We start from the raw sequence: 6,000 nt of genomic DNA on the forward strand, positions 1-6,000 counted from the left end.
CTCAAAATGGATTAAAGATCTAAACATAAGACCAGAAACTATAAAACTCCTAGAGGAGAACATAGGCAAAACACTCTCTGACATACATCACAGCAGGATCCTCTATGACCCACCTCCAAGAATATTGGAAATAAAAGCAAAAATAAACAAATGGGACCTAATTAAACTTAAAAGCTTCTGCACATCAAAGGAAACTATTAGCAAGGTGAAAAGGCAGCCTTCAGAATGGGAGAAAATAATAGCAAATGAAGCAACTGACAGACAACTAATCTCAAAAATATACAAGCAACTCCTACAGCTCAACTCCAGAAAAATAAATGACCCAATCAAAAAATGGGCCAAAGAACTAAATAGACATTTCTCCAAAGAAGACATACAGATGGCTAACAAACACATGAAAAGATGCTCAACATCACTCATTATCAAAGAAATGCAAATCAAAACCACTATGAGGTACCATTTCACGCCAGTCAGAATGGCTGCGATCCAAAAGTCTACAAGCAATAAATGCTGGAGAGGGTGTGGAGAAAAGGGAACCCTCGTACACTGCTGGTGGGAATGCAAACTAGTACAGCCACTATGGAGAACAGTGTGGAGATTCTTTAAAAAACTGGAAATAGAACTGCCTTATGATCCAGCAACCCCACTGCTGGGCATACACACTGAGGAAACCAGAAGGGAAAGAGACACGTGTACCCCAATGTTCATCGCAGCACTGTTTATAATAGCCAGGACATGGAAGCAACCTAGATGTCCATCAGCAGATGAATGGATAAGAAAGCTGTGGTACATATACACAATGGAGTATTACTCAGCCATTAAAAAGAATACATTTGAATCAGTTCTAATGAGGTGGATGAAACTGGAGCCTATTATACAGAGTGAAGTAAGCCAGAAAGAAAAACACCAATATAGTATACTAACACATATATATGGAATTTAGAAAGATGGTAACAATAACCCTGTGTACGAGACAGCAAAAGAGACACTGATGTATGGAACAGTCTTATGGACTCTGTGGGAGAGGGAGAGGGTGGGAAGATTTGGTAGAATGGCATTGAAACATGTATAATATCATGTATGAAACGAGTTGCCAGTCCAGGTTCGATGCACGATACTGGATGCTTGGGGCTGGTGCACTGTGACGACCCAGAGGGATGGTATGGGGAGGGAGGAGGGAGGAAGGTTCAGGATGGGGAACACATGTATACCTGTGGCGGATTCATTTTGATATTTGGCAAAACTAATACAATATTGTAAAGTTTAAAAATAAAATAAAATTAAAAAATTAAAATGAATAAAAAAATAAAAAAGATGTTTTTCTGGAACTCTCTCATTTTTTGATGATCCAGTGAATATTAGCAATTTGATCTCTGGTTCCTCTGAAGGGAAAGCTAGAAAGTGAGAGGCTTTAAATCCTAGATTATGGCCTTTGGCATCACTTCATCATACCAAAAGAAAGATAAGACTCAGCAGAAAAATGATTTGCCCAAAGTGTTGTGTTAGTTTATCAACAGTGCTGGGCCCAGAGTTGACATTTTCTGATTTCCAGTTTGTGCTTTATTACTTTGCCATGAATTGCTAGACTAAGGTTGGAGGAGGACTCAGGATCTTTCAGGAGGATAGAAAAATGGAAGAGGAGAGGAACTCGAGAAAGACAATGATAAGACCCCTAATTATAAACCTCACCCATTCAGTGGGGCACTCAGTGGGCCTTACTGCTTTGAACAAAGTGTTTCTACTTTAAAAAATGTGACTCTCGGATAAACATTCTGTCACACTTAGGCTGCTCTTTACCATGTTACATAGGAAGCAAGGAGCATTTTGCTTTGTCTTATTGTGCAACACTGGAGGGCTTGCTAAGCATGGTGTACTGCAGGCCTTTTGCGGGGAGCTGATGACCTTACTCAGGCCTTTCTCTGAGCCTTGTAAGTGGTGGCTTGGAGCCCTAGCATAATATAAGACCCCTAAGGCAAGGCTGCTGACGGTGCTGTCACCTCTTGTACCCAAGGCCAGCAGCCACCCCTGCCCCATGTGTCACAGCCTGGAGAATTTCACTTGGCCTTCCTTGCTTGTAATCTTGAGGATGCCAATGGAAACAACAATTAGTCACAATTTTCACCACCAGATTGGTAAAAATTAAAAAGACTGAAATAATCAGAGGGGTATAAATGATATAGCCACTTTGGAGAGCAATTTGGCAGTTTCCCAAAAAACTAACAGTGCATACACATCTCATTTTTAAACCCCAAAGAGATAACTCTCCAACTGCATAAGCAGACCTGCTTGCTCAAAGCTACTTCTCATTCAGCATTGTTTATGAAAGTAAAATATTGGAAACAGCCCACATGAAAAAAAAGAATGAAATATCCAAATAGAAAAATACAATTGTGTTTGCTTACACAATGCAACACAATCCAGTGGTGAAAAAGAGTGGACACAATCAAAGAGGTTATATATTGATAGATCTCAAAAATATAATGCTAAGTGGAAATACTACAGAACAATATGATTTTATGATGCAATTTATTTAAATGTGAAAAGTAACACAAAATAGCAGTTTGTATTATTTATGGATGTTGTTGTCATTGCTTAGTCACTAAGTCATATACGACTCTTTTGTGACTTCATGAACTGTAGTCCATCAGGCTCCTCTGTCTATGGGATTTCCTAGGCAAGAATTCTGGAGTGGGTTGCCATTTCTTTCTCCCAACTATATTGAGATCTTCCCAACTGAGGGATTGAACCCGCATCTCTTGTGTCTCCTGCATTGGCACACCACTTTGCCACTGAGTGGCCGGCTCTTTGTCATTGAGCCACCAGGGAAGGTGTATATATATGTATCAAAGTATTATAATGGATTGGAAAGTTTAATAGCAAAGTGCTGGAATTGCTCCTGAGACAGAGCAAGAAAACGGGGTCAAAGGGTAAGAGACTAAGGAGATATTAACTTGACTTATTTCTTTAGAAAACACAAAAATTTAGAATGTCAACATATGATCAATTTTTGTGTGTATGAGGTGGGAATAGGGTTTTTATTTTATCCTTTGAGATTTTCAGAAGTTTTCAAAAATATGAATGAAGTTCACCATTTCATAACAACTGGAGGAATTTGAAACATCATAAATCTACCTTCCTATATTTGTGTGATGAGAGTACCCTGAGCTGAAAAGGGTGTCAGAGGGTTGGCTTCAGAAGAATTTGGGATAAGGGCATGTAAGGGTATATAATGTGGAGATATAAACGGGCAGCAATGTCCAGAAGTGACCCCTTTGCCAAACACATTCAAATGCATTTGGAACTGCAAAGCTTTTCAAAAAGCAGTGTGCCCAAAGAAGATTTTAAATAAACACTTGCTGAATTGGATATGCATGATGATCACAGCTAATTGCATTTTTAACAGAATTATCCTTTGGTGTCTAGGAAAAGGAAGTTGAAAAGCAGGAAATAAATTATTTTTTTACATTAAGTTTAGATTTCAGATTGATCCCAGTTGTGATGGAAATTGTCTTGTTGAAGGTTTTTCTGCTGTTCAAATGGGAGCCATGGAACAAAAGCACTTAATGAGTTAGAGGGGAACCAATACACTTATAATTTTGAAAACAAAGGCAAGATTTGCAGAAATAAGCATTTCTACTCAATAATGTTCAGAAAACCAGACCCCTTGTTGCTTCAGTTGCTAGAATAAAGAAATCCAGAGACTCTGCTGGACATTCTCTTTGATTTCTTTTAAACTGAAGTGATTGAGATAGTTAAATTATGATGTGATCATAGATTTTCTATCCAGGAATCCCTTATGGTTGCATATCAGTAAAGCTAAGTCTCGCTAGTAAATTATTCCAAAGGTTGTTGCAGTAATTCTGTGTGTGATTCTGTCTTTAGCGTACGTAACCGATGTATCAGTAGATTCAACACTTGCTGTTCAGTAAGGAGGTGTTAAATAGAATAGGATTACTTACTTCTTTTTCAACTATGTCTTCCTCCCCAGCTCTAATCCATTCCTCATTTTGGTTCTAGATTCTGTCTGTCAAGGAATCTCTGATGCCATCACTCCCTTTTTTGGAAATGTTCAAGGATGTCTCCCTTTCCACTAAGTTAAGGACAAATTTATCAGCCTGTGCTAATGTTCTTCCCTAGTGTTATTCTCCACCATTCTACAGATTGCCAGGCCAAGTGGTTTTGTTTTTGTTCTTATTCCAACTTTATTGAGACAGTCCAAATGTTTTACATTTGGCATCATTCCTGATTATTTTTTACTGTTTGCTCATTCTTTTTTTCCTAACCATTCATACTTCTGTTCCTTCTTCTGTTCACTTGCCAATATGATCTAGAGAGAATTATCTCAAAATTTGTGGCCTCTTCCAGTAGGAACACTTTGTATTTCCTATATAGGATTTAGAGAATAGGTTATCTGCATAATATTGATGAATTTTTTTTTTTTGACATTCAAAGCCAAAATTTAATGGTTAGCTTGTAAAAAGTCGTTTTGACTTGCGTAATTGGGTAAGATAGGCTGCTTTTCTAAGATCTGCAGAAGACCATTTTTCAAAGTTTAGGCTATTTTTTTTCTGAATTGGGACTTATTTTAATTTTTAAAATTTATTTTTAATTGGAGGATAATTGTTTTACAATGTTATGTTGGTTTCTGCCATACAACAATGTGAATCGGCCATAAGTATACATATGTCCCCTCCCTCTTGGACCTCCCTCCTACCACCTACCCCATCCCTTCCCTCTAGGACATCACAAAGCACCAGGTTGAGCTCCCAGTGTTATATAGCAACTTCCCACTAGCTATCTATTTTACATATGGTAATGTATGTTTCAATGCTACTCTCTCAATTCATCCCACCCGCTCCTTCCCCTGTTGTGTCTACAATCTGTTCTCTATATCTGGGTCTCTAGTCCTACCCTGCAAATAGGTTCATCAGTACCTTTTGTCCTAGATTCCATATGTATGTGTTAATATATAATATTTGTTTTTTCTCTTTTCTGACTTATTCTGACTCTTTTCTGACCTATAGCAGGCTCTAGGTTCATCCACCTCACTAGAACTGACTCACATTCATTCCTTTTTATGACTAATATCCCATTGTATATATGTACTACAACTTCTTTATCCATTCTTCTGTCAATGGACATCTAGGTTGATAGACTTTTGAGTATTAATTTAGTCTTTCTCACTTACTTGCATACTTCTCAGCCGTAGGAATTTTCAATGCTTTCTAGCTTCTCAACATCGACTAATTCATATTTTGTCCTTATAGCAGCTAGTTTACAAATATTTGTTGCTTATTTAATTTTTTATTAATTATTAGCTGATTGAGTACACAGTTGTATGGCAAAGTTGGCCTTAGTCAGCTATTAACTGACTTGAATTCAGTTGCCAACTTTTCAATTGTCTTTAACAAACTGAAAACTAAGCAAGTGGCTTTATAATCTGCTACCTACATTGTATATGGCAACTTTCCTGGAATAAGCTCAGGTACAAATGTACTTGTTTTCTTGCTGCAGTGATGTGGTGAAGCCAGAGGTCAGTAACCTCCAAGAGCTCTATGGGATTCTGCCAGTTTCCTTGGGAGAAAAAGGGTTTTCTTTCTGGCTAATGTTTCTAATTCCATGGAGTCAGGGAGATTCTACCAACCATGTATTGTAGAGGATCTTATTTACTGTGGTTTGGGAAGAACATACGCCTTCAGGACTAGTGTAGCTGGCTAGGCAGGTGTGATGTAGAATGTCCTTAGAATACTTCAGGACATCCATTCTTTGCCTGAATTTGGACCCTTATTTATTAATTTAATTTATTATCTATTCTTTGTCTTCTTCTAGAACTCATCTTAAGCTGCTTATGGCCAACTCATATATCAAAGCAGTGAGCTATTGGAGGGAGAGAAAAGTGATAAGACCAGGGTGAATATGAATTGGAGTCAGAGGGAAGTTAAGTCTGGGGGGTTGGAACATGAGAGGAATGAGAAAAGCACAAGTGTTCACATTATGTGA

The sequence above is a fragment of the Bison bison genome, unplaced genomic scaffold (genome assembly GCF_000754665.1).
Source record: "Bison bison bison isolate TAMUID 2011002044 unplaced genomic scaffold, Bison_UMD1.0 scf7180017864100, whole genome shotgun sequence".
NCBI lineage: Eukaryota > Metazoa > Chordata > Mammalia > Artiodactyla > Bovidae > Bison > Bison bison.